At 30.8% G+C, this 16,290-nt stretch overlaps 1 protein-coding gene across 1 annotated transcript in view; it reads right to left on the reverse strand.

The window, feature by feature from the left end:
• Nucleotides 1-14,183, reverse strand: part of LOC132756326 (uncharacterized) — a 53,800-nt gene extending 39,617 nt beyond the window's left edge. The window contains exon 1 of the mRNA XM_060747370.1: nt 13,866-14,183. The gene's annotated coding sequence lies outside the window, so the exon portion shown is untranslated. The remainder of the gene's footprint in view (nt 1-13,865) is intronic.
• Nucleotides 14,184-16,290: the final 2,107 nt, after the last annotated feature.

A 16,290-nucleotide genomic window follows, 5' to 3' on the forward strand; every position in this document is an offset into this window, starting at 1 on the left:
CATTGAAAACAATTCTTATGGTCCTTCGGGATCATTGATTCTAGCACTCAAGCCGGTACTTTGTGGCATGAGGGATGTTGCCTTTTTTATTTCAATGTTTTCGATGGATCACCCTTTTCCAGATATTTATCAATGAAAATTGTTAGGTCTTGATGAGTCTGGTCATATAAGGCTATGATTTGTTTGTTTAATTGGAGTTTACGTCACACCGACACGAACGGGCACCTGAGTAAAACCATCGACGTTCCGTAAGCTAGCTGGATAGCTTTCTCTCTCACATGAAAGAAACCAAAGTCCCTGTCGGGATTCGAACCCACAGTAGTGAGGGGCAAGTGATTTGAATAGAGAAAATAAGAATCTCTAAAGAAAGCCCAACACGGCAAAATTGAAAATGTTGCAGGCTCGGTTTGATTGAGCTTGTTCATGGGTGGTACTGTCAAGTGCAAACTACCGTCCACACCCCTAGCACCGGCTTAAGCAGAATTCAACATTTAATATGAACTGATACAATTTTGAAACAACCGCAGATGTATTCATATGGCGGTTATCATGGAACCTTCAATGTGACACGTAAGTGCCATTCCATGAAAAGCGGCATATGGTCCCCAAGTAAAAAAAATGCGTGTGCCCTAAACGAGAAAACAATGGGCGGAACTAAATAAAATGGAATTTTGAAAGGGGATCAGAGGTTATGAAGCCTGCATATCACAGATAAGACGTGAAAAGACAAATTTAAAACGCAGGCAACATATCCTAAGGGTGATTCAACAGTATTCAAGTGAGGAATACTGAAACCACCCAACAAGAAAATAGCCGAATAGAAAGAACTAAACTACCACAAGCACAACAATAATGTCGTGCTGAACGATCTTTAAGGATCGGAAATATAACATCTCTGATTGGATGTACGGGCGACTTTTTACAGCCTCCACACGGCACAAACAACGCTGATGTGGAGATAAAATAGAGAAAATAAGAATCCCTAAAGAACGGCAAAATTGAAAATGTTGCAGGCTCGGTTAGATTGAGCCTGTTCATGAATGCTACTGTCAAGTGCAAACTACCGTCCACGCCCCCTAGCACCGGCTTAAGCAGAATTCAACATTTAATATGAACTGATACCTTGAAGTCAACGACCTTAAGCACTCGGCCACGGACGCCACGTTTAGTGTTTCAATTGTATCTAATAACGGACTAAAACCAAAAACAATTTCAATTTTGATTTGGAAGGCAACCATAAACGAGTACATGTTAAATATTTTCACTTGCATTTACTATCGATTCAAGCTTGAAGAACTATAAGTGAAGCTATATGCTTCATCCAACCAATTAATAAAACTCTCCTTATTTTCAAACACCTTTGTCGTGTGTTCTCTATTTAATGAGTAGATTATACATTAAGCTAGAACTCATTATTTTAATTGCGCCTGCAGTTTGAAAACAGGAAATCATAAATTCCATTTAATTAATCTCAGGTGATACATATACCGGTAAATAGATAAATTGAAGCATCTTGTGTGTTTAGTGTTTACAATGTTGAATTTTAATACGGCTTCGATAAATAGTCTTACAGGGACTTGTTCTGTGTTCTAGTTGTAACATCAAATCTGTTGAATTTCCCAATACGACTTAATGTATTTTACTTACATTTGAAAAAGACGATAGAAACATAATGATGTAAAGAGCTTTTAAATGTTATTTGAAGTCAGACTAAAAAGTTGGCGAGGGCCTTTGGAAAAGCAATTTTTTTAGAAATTGCAAAATTCAGTTAAAAATCATCAAAATAATTTGTTAGGAAATCTCTGTTATAATCTAGAAAATGCGCACTAGATTTAACACTATATTTTACACTCTATCTTACACTAAATCTAACACTCGAAAAAACACTAGTATACCCATCGTTAAATCTAACACACGATGTTACACCCACTCAATCTTACTCTTGAAATGACAATAAATATAACCCTTGATCCATCCCAAAATCTAAAACTAGACCTTACACAAGATCTAACACTTGATCATCACTAAATCTTATACTAGATATAACATTCGATCTAACACTAAATCTAGCTCTAATTCTAAGTAATGATGTAACAAACGATCTAACACTATTTCTTACACTATATCTAACACTTAATCTTAAAAATGTCACTAAAGTGAAGATATATATGTATATATAACATTTACAATGGTTGAAGATCTTCGAGAATCTACAAGTACGTTTTTTCAAACATCACTAGACCATTTACAAGTTCAATAAAATCATATACCAACTTCTTTTTAAATAGATTGATAACAACGCAGTAACTGACGAAACTTTAACATAAAAGCGTTTACCCAGATACATGTATGGTGTTTGACGTTTTTACAAATAATGCTCTTTGGAACATACAAAATTGATAAATCTTCATTTGAGTAAAACCAAAAACAAATGAGTAAAAGGATATTCAAGATTGTCACAGAACCATGAGTTCGTCTATTTTCATTCATATGTGTACACTTATATAATTATGTATAGGATAGATCATGAGTACCAGTTGGATGTGAGATTTATCAACGAGCGAAGCGAGTTGATAAATCTCACATCCAACTGGTACGAGCGATCTATCTGACTTAGACCACAGGTAGTTTTCTCTGTTTAAGGTGAAGATTTAACACGCGTAAACGATTTTTTTCTCCGACAATGACATAGGGACATCCAAATATTTCTTACTCAATCTATTTGGCCTTATTGTAGGCAAAAAAGCACAAGAAAATGGCATAATTCATGTTCTTTCATAAGTGACTGTATACACAATCTTATGAATGATAGATTTCACATTCCATCACAAAGGTGCAGTAAGAAGAAATTTGGGAAGAATTTAACATTTCTGAATGTGATATTATTACAATTTTGCAAGTTGAGAGATTTTGTTGTTATTCCTGTTGATTCTTCATTTAAATGATTAAATGACATAACAACGTACACAGCGCTTGAATATGAAGTAAAGAAGCAAAACTGCTTACCGAAAAATACTCTTAGACAGAAATCATGAGCGATGGCTGCTTTTGAGTGGGCTCTTGGAGAAACGGGCAAGTAACTTTCATTTAACGTTTTCCTTAATGCTTAAACAACCCTAGGGTTCAGGATATTGATTGGTTGTCCGGCTGAAGTTGAAAATATTTTACTTGACATATAGATTCGTGTTTTTGTTGTATGCTTTATATACATCCTGCATTGTCTTTTTTACCTCATTTATGAACTAAAAAACATTTCAAACGTCCCCTGAAGCCTTAACGCATGGCATTGCCTTAGCGTTGCAAACGCAGTCCAGTCACCTTTCGGAAACTCCACCCCCTGCCCACCAGTGGAATCCCCTCATCCCAAACCGAAAATGAATGTACATCTACAGTGTCTGCTAGGGCATAATGCAAAAGGCACTGTGCCTAAAATATTAGCACAAAAGCGGTCGTAAAATGTAGATACATATATAGATTTAAATGGATTGATAAACGCATTTCATTTCATTATTGCTTGTTTTTTCTTATTTACAAATACAGTACTGCAGTGACTATTCTCGTAAAATGATGAACTGACGAAATAAATTGGTCAAAGGACTATTGCTATCTGTTAATTTTTAAGAAGGGAATTACACTATAAACTTTACTATATACATAAATTTTCCTCGCATAAAGCGTGCACATAACGGGGTTTTTCTTTCAGTTGAAAACAAACATGATAGTTATATCAAACACTTTATTGTTATGTGTGGGATATATCAAACACTTTTAAACTACTCTGATTGGCCGAGAGAAAACAGCTGTGGTCTAAGGCTATTTATTGTCTATAGAAAAGTTTAATTAAGCACAAAAGAAACGTTTAAAAAGTGTTATTGCATACCTTCTTTTATAAATTTTCCCTATCTAATCCTTAAGCGACTTTTACAAAATTATATAACATTTTACTCAATTACTTAATAGCTTGGTATTCTAAAAGTAGATACTCCAATTCAATACTGACTGCCATACAATGTTATCGGATAAACACTCCAATTATTTTGTATTTTACATTAAAACATCTGATCAGCATTTTTTTGTATTTTCAAAAAATCCATAAGCACGTGACAGAACAAATATTTGACTAAGGAAATTGCTAGCTAAATTTTCTGATGTATTTAAAAGTTCAAGTAATGAAATATGCCTCTTTCTAAGATTGACTTGTCGCTGTGACAACCATAAAATGTTTCTAACCAAACTCGTGTTGCAATATGGCACATATATAGACCAAAGCTGTATACTTATCGAACCAACATATTTGACCTCGAGTAACAGTAATAATGATTCTAGTTTCATATTTTCAGTATATGTCCTGAAGATACATTTATCATGCTATATTTAGGGAGTGCTACTTGACACAGAGAAGTAATTTCTGACAAATATGTCATCCAAGATTTTATCCCACTATCAGTACAGGAAATAAGACATTTCATGAAAATATCAGATCTAGGAAATACATTTCTAAAATTGTACTGTCTAAATATCTTTTAAGAGATGCATAAACCATATAAGGATATGTACAACGCTGCTTCAGAAAGGTGACATTTTAGTTGTTTATAATCTACGACGAATAGATGTATAGTTAACATAAAACTTTCTATTAATTACAATTACTGTCTTAAATTACTTATCATAGTAGCATAACATGTAACCAGAAGCATAATTCTGCACTTCTTTGTGAGCTAGATGTTCAAGCTAATGGAAGCCGAATTTGAAATTGTTACAAAAAGTGGCAAGTAGCTTTTCATCTAGGCAAACATTTACTGACGGTGCATAGGAACGTATGAAAGAACATGAACTATCAATCTATGATACTAGTCGAACTTATCCAATACTTGTCAAATGTTGACTGTACAGCTTGATTTACCTTATGTCAAATGTATCAAATATGAATATAAAAACTCTGCCTTAACTTTAATCCATATAGGAAACACAACATTGTTATCTATAAGTGATATAGTATGACGTTACACATTGTAAAATAACGCCTAGCGTGTATCCCAGAAATTCTTATTTATTTATTCCAGGAGATGCATTAAAACAAAACATTATGCATTGTATCAATTCACGCATTAATAATATAGTAAAACTGTTGTTCTTAAAGGTAGATTTATTTAGATTCACCAAATATGTTTTACAGATGTTTTGTATTTCTATATTTCATATCTTTATGCCAATTAACAATGAAACAATAGTTGCTAGTAGGCATCTAGGAATAACCATTTCTCACCTATTAATCATTATATATATTTTTATTGAGTGTATCGTATCGTTAACCTCGACACCATGAGTAAGAGATTCACGTAAAATGATGTCATCCATGGAAAATTCTATTTATCGTGTTGTCAACGAAAAACCGACCGTAATGTTATTTTGAATAGAAAATCATGTAACTGAAACGTAGATCTTAAATAACGGAAACAAGGTTTGTTCACAATGTATCAATAACGCACAAGAGATGACAGAGTTACACGGGAAGTTAGAAGTATTGATAAGTTTAACAAAGTGTGTTCCTAGTCTCCTTGTCCAACTATAACTTTCCCGGTAAATTAAAATAAACTATCAATTATTCAGAGACTTGCCAGAAAGAAGAATGTGATGTATTATTTTCATTTATTAATGTTATATTAGAAATATTCCTTAAACGACTATTACTATAGTTTGATTCATACTTCTCCTAGTATTGTTACGATGTTCTTTTCCCCAATAGAAAAAATCCACACATTTTACTTTTCATGAAAAACATCTTTTTGAAATTAAAACAGAATTATAGAGCTATCTTTAAATCTCGATTTCATAGTGATGTATTTCATGACATTTTTAACAAAATTGCCAATGATTTCAACTGATGATTGCACGTGACCGATTATGTGTTTACGGCCTGTGCCGAAAAAAAATCATTATCATAATCGTCATAATGAACAAGCCCACGCGCAAAATCTATGACAATGACGTCACATTTTACGCCATTATAACGGCTAGCTGTAAAGTGAAAATATGTTTTCAGCACGGATCGCTTGATTTTTATTTTTATTACAACTTAAGCGTTATTTGAACAAAAGTAAATTAAGCATTAACCAATGAATTCAACAAAAAAGAATACGGCACATACAAATTCATGATCCTGAAAAGAACAAGGTTTATACAATAAATTGCCTCGTTATTTCTTCTAACATATATTGAATACCATTAGAACCCTACATTGTCTCTTTAATCTTTATCAATCTACAGATTAGTCTATAGAGATATAGGAAAATTGCATCATGCCAAAATGTCGTAAACTTGACAGATTGAACTTATAATTGTTAGAACAGAAGCAGTATGGTAACGATGAAATAACTTAATTATTGGAATACTATTCTGTATCAGCTAGACAAATCTATGATAGAGAATGTAATGTGTTAGTAGAAACAGTCTTTTTATTCCTTTATTGAATTGGAATTTATTGTTTAGCATTATATAAATCAGCAAACAATCTTAAATATAAAAAGACTGCCTTACTCATTTTATAAATTGAATGTTACAAGTTAATTGCGATGGTTATTTTCAAAACTTCCAATCGGCAACGTGACAAATGAGCATAATGTCACTTTAAAGTTCATACATCTGATACGTTCTGAGTTATGTTACTGTTGATCCCATTATATAACAGCTAGATTCAGTTAAATATCTCTTGGGTGTTTGGAGTATTTCAGCTGACCTCTCGGGTGACAGTATTTGCCTCGGCATAATATTCATATTTTCTCCACAAATCTATGTTTATACTGACAATTCCTAAAAAAACAACAAAACAAACAAAACCACGGCAAAATTCAAAATTTGCATTTTTGGTTTGAAGTGGCCTTTTTAAAAAGCATAGTGCTCTTTGAAAATTCTGTACAAAAATGAATACCTTTTTCTCTATATGCCTACAAATTGAAACCTTAAGGGATTTTTTTTCTAAAAATCTTGAAACAAAGCCTTCTTTACCTAAAAAATCTACACGGTGTAGAAAAACAAAGATGTCAGTTTATATTAGAGATAATCAATTGTTGATAAAAGAGCTTCTATGCAGATTGTTGCGTGATTTTTTAAATACAGTTAAACGCTAGCCAATCCTGTTATAACATGAGGGAATAGACAATATTGAAACACTAGAAAAATATCGACTGATTTTACAAAACGTTACAAGCCAATATAATTGTCATAACAATCTCATAGCGTTTTTTGTTTGAACTTAAGAAAATTAGAAACTCTTCTTCAAACTATTTCATCACTATGTATTCCATTAAGATGATTATCTGCGTTTATAATCACATATTATTATGTAAATCTGGTAAAATCTTGACTTTAAACAATTTTGTTTCTTATCTTTGATGACAGTGTAATATAAGAGGAGACGTCGAGATTTTCCAAGACATTCCACGACAAATCAACACATCATAACAGAATTCTGAAAATAACCAGTTTCAAGTTATAACAACCTAAGTATAAAACATATGGCGACTTCTTCTCAGTTTAATCAAAATCATTATTTATTATTCACATTTTTATTTCACAGCACGTTAAGATAAAAAAATTCCATAATTAGTTGACAGGATTGTTTTACAGCGCAATGGGTGTGAAATAATAATACAGGAAATCAGAAATACCAGTCAAACAATCCCAGGTGATGCATTAATAAGCAATCATATGCTGCGTATATTTGAAGTATGATATTTTAATCAATGCATCAATTATTCACTCTAAAGATAACTTTGTCATGTGATGTTATTTACGTAGTTTTATGGGATAGTGTTCAGAAATGTTTGACATGTACATGTGATTAAAACGCCTATACAGCTTAAATGTTATAAAGTTATAACTCATAGAATATTTTTGTAACATTTATCAAGGGTAAAGTATGATGTTTACATTATCGTATGACAGATTCTCAAAGATAGAATGTCATTGTTATTATGCATACTTGAAAATTATACATAAACAGAATGAAATTTTCCGGTAGCTATTTTAAGTTGTATTGTGTTCTTTTACCATTTAGCAATGGTTTTGTGCATGTGCCATTTGCTCTTTAGTAAAAATTCAAGCACATTTGTTTCATTTAAGTTTTATAGAATTATTCTGTCAAAAACAAAAGTGTAAACTACATCCAGCAGATATATAGCTTTATATACCTAAACATTCACATTGTGAATTTATGGGATATTCTTTATTAGATTTTGTCTCTGTGTACTGTTTTAAATCCAAAATTATTTATTTCGAACAAATTACCAAAATATTGATTAAAATTATTTATTTTCCATACAGACAATCTAGTATACCTTCATGTTTAATTTTGAGATGGTTAACAGGCTCTGGGATTTTGAACATACAATTGTTGATTCCAAAGTAGATATAATTAGATGGTCAAATTTAGGTGCGTATCAAATTCACATATTTTGATATTTAATAATTTATTCCTAAAATTGGGCACTTAGTGGTGTTTATAGCAACATATACATTCACCGTTGCATATTTCCAAAGTTTTTGTTAAAAGTCTTTTTGGCGTCATGAAATAATTATAATGAATTGTAACGAAACTTTCGAATGTGCTCCTCTTAATTAATCAAATAACATTACCCTAAATTTCATTGAGTAATCGAATTGTGATACATACAAACTTGTTCTTTTCTAGTGCATGTAGTGAGCAGTTATATCATAATTTGATTATTGTTTGTCCCATTCAAAATGCCTGGTATAAAATAAAAAATGTTTTCGAGGTTCTCAAGGATTCTTTGTGAAAGTTTTTTTGTGATTTTAATTATTATGTTATTGCAACTACACGGGTATAATGGAAATCAAAACAGAAAGAGTCTGTCCCATAATATTCAACATTATGGTTATAGTTTTAAAAAACAGTAATAATAATTGCTGAACATTTACTTGCTTTTGTTAATACCATTAGCTTATAGATTCAAGAAGATTTATTTCCCAATTTATCGCCTGAGTATTTTTAGACTTTAATAAAGAATGACCATATCGTTAAAGCTAAAATGATGACCATATTTTATCGTTGTTGGTAACTGTAACCGCGCGGTTAAATTGTTTATAGAGTTGACTTGCAGATGTTTTAAATAGGATTATTTGGTCCTGCCGCTGTACATACGAGTGCATGTAGCAGATAGGAGCATTTTCCGTGAGGTATAACAAGCCAAAATACATTTATGTCATATATAGTGAACGGGAGACAACACGATAGATTTGACCGTTAATTTAATGTAGGAGATAATGATAGCGATGATTCATACATCTATAAACGCGGCATTAATATAATAATGCAACAGTGATTTAGCCAGACAGAAAATGAGATTTAACAAAATGAACGACGATCAAATGTGAGATGATAATAACATGCTAGATTTCATCCTTGAGTAATATTCTGATCGAAACATCATTTATTGAGAAACAGGTCTAAGACGAACTTAACTATAAGGTTAGGTCGTTTATGTAACTTACTTGATATTTAGGATCAGAGGTAACTGAAAGTCTAGACTCGATCGTTTTTAAAATGTCTTGACTTTAATGTCCTAATATAGTTTTAATAATATTCTATTACATGCATGATCAATAAAAAAAAACACCCTTGTTCAAATTATTATCACATTATTTACGGATTGGAGTCCTGAGACGCCTAACAATTGTTTCCAGTGAGTACGCTTTAAGTTCATCTGTATAACTCAGTTTCAAAGTTCCATTATTTCCATGAATATTTGATATTACCAATACTTGTAGAGATACGAGTATAAATTGTTGACGCACATTTTCATACAAAGCACATTAATCAGAAAATGGTATATACATTCAATTTCATTTTGACCATGTATACAAGAACGAAGTTCCACTAGAAAATGACCTAAAAGTTATACTTGTTGTTAATGTACTTGTGCTAATAAATAAGTTTCTGAAATATATAAACAAGCAGTATAGAGGTATTTGACATTTTGTCCAATTTGAAGACAATCCATCCGTTGTGAAGATCCTATCATGTTTCCTAATACAGGACAATATCATGTGTATACCGAAAATAAAACCTAATGTTCAGCTCCAAAATTACCCGAAGACAATTTCTAGGGTTAATGTTAGGAATAAAACAAGAATTTCGTCACCACTTATGCTACTATCAAACTCTTTTCGAATTTGCTGTTATCTAATATACAACCATCAGTCAATGTCATATACAATGTCATCATTAACACAAGTTAAACAATATCTATATACCATTGATCAGATGTGCTATCTGGATGACGTTTGACTCTGATTGCCATACTGTTCAGATTTCCCAAAAAAGGTTTTAGATAATGAACCGTACACTCAAGTTGTTTTTTTAAAGAAGCTTCAATGCAATTCTTCTCGTTTAATGTTTATTTACAAATGTTTTAAAAAAATTCTTACTTTTTTTAACCATACATGTACTAAAGAAATATGTAAAAGAATTCTTGCAAGCCTGTAATTGTATGTTTCACTACGTGTTTTATCACTCACATATCTTTTTTTTTACTTTTCATTCCATGAAGCTGGCATAAATGTACAGTTTTTTTATTCATTTTGTCTACAAACTACATAATATTTATTGAATTATAATCTCATGTCCATGGCAATTAGTCCAAAACACTATCTATCACATAAAACGCGGCGCGGGAGTGTAATAAAGCCATTTTATAAAAACGATATTACACTAGTGTAATAACACTTTGACGTGACGTCATTTGCGCTATATATATATACACATAGCGTTAAAGCGCGCTAATGCTAGCGTTATACTAGAGGCGTGTCAATGAAGAATGACTCGTTTTAACTGTAAACCGTTCTCTTTTTGAATATGTGATAAATAGAATATCATATTCGTGTAGATTCAATACTAAATTTATTGAACTCGTTAAATAAAACAATATTATGCTCGTTAGAGGCTCGCATAATATGGTTGTATTGAACTAGTTCAATAAATTTAGTATTAAACCTACACTCATTCAATATCCTCTTTTTAACCACTCATGTCAATTACATAAATATTATTCCAAAAGGTTTTCTATGGTCGATAATGATGTATTTGTAACATTTCCTGTCTTTATATGATACGGCTTATCTCATTCTAAAATTTCTTGTATTTAGATAATTCAGTAATAAGACCATTGACTGTTATGTTTTCTTTCTTTATTAGCTTGACTCCTAAGATAGAGAAAACCATTATGACTTTAACTGCTAAGATAAAATGCATATGTAAATCTCGTCAAAGGAAGGTAAAGAACAAAGTAATGATTTTGAAAGTAATGAGGCAATACAATTTTGTGTTTATTAGATTGAAACAACATCATCATTATCAACAGCAATGTACATGACACTTGTATTGATCTTTGAGATTATTCCATGGGGCGTGTTGCAGACAATTACTTCCAGCAATTTTAATCTTGCATTATCAAATTAAAACAACGTAAATTTGTGTAAATTCCGTACGATGAAGGAATATCAATATTATTGTGAGCCAGCAATCAATAAGGCTATTTATATAATGTTATATAAAAGTTGTCTCATACCCTTTTATAATCGTATACCAAATTTATTAATATGTTAGTTCTCCTAAATTAATAAATAGTAATTTTACATGATTTTTTATTATTTTTACAGAATTTAATCTTATTGAAATAGAGTGTACAGCAGAAATGATGTCATTGTTTATATAAGTACATATTAATCATTCTTACATAAAAAATTGCATTCTTGTACAGATCGATGGTTTTTATTCACACAAATTTTGAAAACGTACTTCAAGTCATTATATAAATCTATGAAGATTATAAGAAAAACTATAGATATGGTCTTTGCAAACCATTTTAAAATAGAATGCAGAAATGTTTAGAAATATACGAAATACATTATACTTATTTTATCCAAAATCACTGTTCAGAACTGTTCACAATTTAAGGGAGAAGTTGTATAATCGACCGGATAGCTCAATCGGTAGAGCCGCAAAACGTATTCCGAGGGTCCCGTGTAAGAGTCCCGGTCAGACTTCACATTTTTCGCAGCCTGTGATATTAATATCAAACAATTTAAACATCAAACTGTTCGCATAAGAAAGTCACTCTTTTCATGGGAAACAACACTTAGTTTGTATTACATAACCTTTCCATGGTAATAAGTTAAAGGTTGTAAATTGAGGTAAGCATATACATGACATTCATGTCTGATAACTTTTATAACTTTTAAAACTTAATGAAAATTGCATCTTCTTTTGAAATCAAATAAACCCGAATATTTACTCTATTTTTGAAGTCTAAGAAATATGTCAATGATAAGAGGGAGTTGTGAAAAAATGATCAAATATAAATATTTGAATATCAAGATGAAGCTTGAGATATTATTCATAAAATTACACATTTATGAAACTGATTGTCCTGTAAAGATATACAATCAGTCAATGCACTCAGCGTGGTAATGAAATGTGTAACTAGAAGAACTGAACTCAAAATAAAACAAATGATCATTAGAAAATGAATTCTAGTTTTTATGCATTTTTTAGAACATTCTACTAGGGCTTTGCTATTGTATTCGAATAAAATATCGTCAAATAAATGTGCACAGTTATTAGATTAAATGACACTCTCAAAATTTCAGACCATGTCCCGATTTCATATAAACGCATAAAGGTCTGCGTATAATTGATTTAAGTCAAACATTACATTTAGCTTGAATTAACATCTCTCTGTTGAAATAATGTATATTTCATTTAACTATCAACTGTCTTCCATTTCAGTAACAAGTTAAATATTTAATCTAAACAACTTATCTTTACAAACAATTAAACTCGGAGAGATTTTTGTTAATAAAACAGTCAATCAAGTCGTTCCTGAACTTGAGTATATTGATTGTGTTGTGAGATATACCTGTTTTTTTATCCTCCTGAATATTTAATGTATGAATTCTGATCAATAAACGTCATTACTGTATAGCTCCAAAATTTATCAGTTGAAAAATAGTGGGCCAATTTCATGTCTTTATCGATAAGCTGTGCACTTATTTAAAAGCCGTTAGATAATACATTAACAAACACATTATTTCAAACAACACTGTTTTGATTGATGTTTACATTACTTTAAAAAAAAACAACACTGTTTTGATTAATGTTTACAATACTTTCAATAAAAGCAAATATTACGATTTATTTTACCTGGACCTGAATATCAAAAGACTATGATCGCATAATAAATTGTTTAACTTTTGTAATGGATTTCATGCTTATTCTTGATACAATTGAAGACCCCTAAGCAAAACAGTCTTGAAAATGAAATTATGATATTATTAAAATCTCTTATGCATATCTATTTCAGCTGAAAAATAATTAACCCAGCTTTTCCCGTCATGTCCTTCAAGATAACACTATACGTGTAAAAGTCCAATTTCACTGACAAAATAATTCAAAATTTAACACAGGAACTTTTTTACTTATGGTTTTTGTAAACTCAATCGAAATCTTAATGACAATTTCCTGGCATGGTTAGGATATACTTAGGTTTAATGACCCGTGTATATTGACACGATCATTTTCTATTACTTTCAAACGGTGCTTGGACCTCTGTACATATGGCACCTATGTTATTTTATATCCTTAAAAAATCTTCGAAACAGCAACATTATTTTACGCTGTTATATCATCTTATCTAATCATATTTTTAAAGATGTTTACTGAATTCTAAAATAGCCCATGTTTTATATTTAACATTTAGTTATGTCCAAATATTAATTATACATGCATGTATGAGATGAAAGGTGTACCTTTCCTAGAAATCTATAAAAAAAATCGTTGAAAGATTTACCTTTTCTAGAAATCCATAAGTTATCCAAATAAAAATCCCAGTTGTTGTGTTCTGTAAAATAACTTCCGTTCACCATACACAGTTAGTTGTGTGATATTCTAAGAACAGATACTCTGGTTAAACACCAATTACTAAACTACGGACAATCACATTACCACTAGAGGGATAAGAAATTATTGGAAAAATTCCAATAATTCTACATTATGTTAAGATTAAGTAATAAATTAGATAAAGATGTTATATGACTTGAAGTCACTGTCCTGATAATGTGCATTTCATTTTCATGTTTTCACTTTCTCTCACATCCTTTACTACCACATCCGTGCACTATGCATGCCTATAACACTCCCGAGAGGGGTTAGCAGTACCTAGAAAAAGAAGTAGTCATAGTAAAACGAAAAAAGATATATTTACTGAAAGCAGCCACTATGTACAAGTGAAGAAGCAGTAAGTGGATCACCTAACAGGAAAGATCAAAAACGATGAAAGTGCATCAAAGACGTAGCAGGGAGGGGCGAATAAATTAATATTCACTTGTTCTTGACAATAAAGGACAACCTGTTTAAATAAAATGCCCAGAGAAATTCTAACAATTGGCATGGTTACAGAAACATAAAAATGGCTCTTTCCTATCATTATTCATATACAATATGATTATTATTACCGCATACACAAATATGCTGTCCACAATGATATCGTTATGATAACTTATAATATAATTCAATATAATAGTTAAGTAATCTGTAAACAAACATCTAATAAAAGATCAAAATATGCCTGTATATCGAAGTGAGCAGTGCATGAAAACGAGATCCATCTGTAAATCATTAAACTATCATTCAATAGCTAATGACTTTCCATCTAATATTCCAGCTTAATGGACAAATAAAGAGTTTGACTATAAGAATATATGACCCTCGAGACATTAAATGTTTTTTCCGGGATAATTATTTCACAGATTTCGTAAATTGTGAGCAAAAGATAATGTCGTTTCATGATGCTATGGAAGATTGATTAGAAGTAAAGTTTTGTCCCATAATATCCATGTCCGTGTATTTCTTTACAATAATGATAATAATAAAATAAATACATGTATGAATAAGATTAAAGCATTTGTAATATTGTTCGTACAATCGTCGGTTATTTTTCTCTTTTGTACTAATATACTGTGAATGTTTGGTATCCGTTGCATGTTAATTAACAAGTTGAACATAGGGTATCTATTTGTTATTTGTTTCTGTGTGTTCATGAGCATATTGTTTACATGTGTTTCAGAAATGATTCTGTAATATCATATTTTAATTATAGTGCGATTCAAACATCTTGATAGTTGAGTTTCAAAGATAAACTATGACTCAATTGTCAGTTAATAATCTTATTCATTTATTCATATCATAAGCATAAAATCAAATTTAAACTTCATATACTTGTACAAAAATATCTATTCCTTAATTTGAGTTAATATAAAACACTCTTTTTCTGCTACAGATGAAAAATCTGGAAACTTGTTTTATTTGTAAGTTAGAAGTAATAGGGTGCATACGGTGATTGGTAAGGGTCTTAACTACATTTAGAACTACTAAAAATAGTTTTCTTCACTCAGTAAACTGCCATTAAAATGATGATAGAGAATTCAGTAACGTCGTTATATGTCCCCTAGAGAAATGTTTGAGCTTAATGTAGTGTATATTAATATCCAAGTATAATTGATTTTTATATATTAATTTAATCTTACCACAATAGAAAAAGAAATGGGATACATCTTTTATGTGTAAAACTGGTAATTAAATCCATTATGTAAAAATATCTTACATGTTCAGTGTACATCTATATACATTTCCACAAGAAATATTTCTTAAATTATTTATTCATGAAATTAAAGAAAAAAACGCTTTAGATTTTTGCCAAGACAAAACAAAAATAATATGTTACGGTTAGTGTTTGCATTTCTATTATACATTAAGTTTTAGGACTAATCAGTCTGTTTAACATGCAGTTGGTTATGTTGTGTATAGTATTGTTCCTTTGTTCTAGCCATTTTTTAAGTAATGACAGAACAACATATTTCAAGAATTAAAAGACCTATTAACATGTAAATCTATCTAAAATTGAAATGAATTGGGTGACTATATTGGTGATTTACCTTTTCAATTGAGTTGTTATAAAATGTTAAAAGATAAATGACTAATGTATCAACTGTACAGAAATATGAATATCGAGATGAACCTTTGAAGAATTATAATTATTAAAAATCATTTAGTTTGCTAAATTAATTTTATAGCAAAATGGTATGTGAGCTGTGTATTTCTATTAAATCGAGAAAAACGGAATCCCTTAAAAACGTCCAAAAGGACAAAAATTGAAAATGTTGCAGGATGGGTTTTATTTTGCCAGTTCATGGACTGTACTGGAAAGTGCAAGTTAC

The sequence above is a fragment of the Ruditapes philippinarum genome, unplaced genomic scaffold (assembly GCF_026571515.1).
Source record: "Ruditapes philippinarum isolate M1 unplaced genomic scaffold, ASM2657151v2 ctg2111_1_1_1_1, whole genome shotgun sequence".
NCBI lineage: Eukaryota > Metazoa > Mollusca > Bivalvia > Venerida > Veneridae > Ruditapes > Ruditapes philippinarum.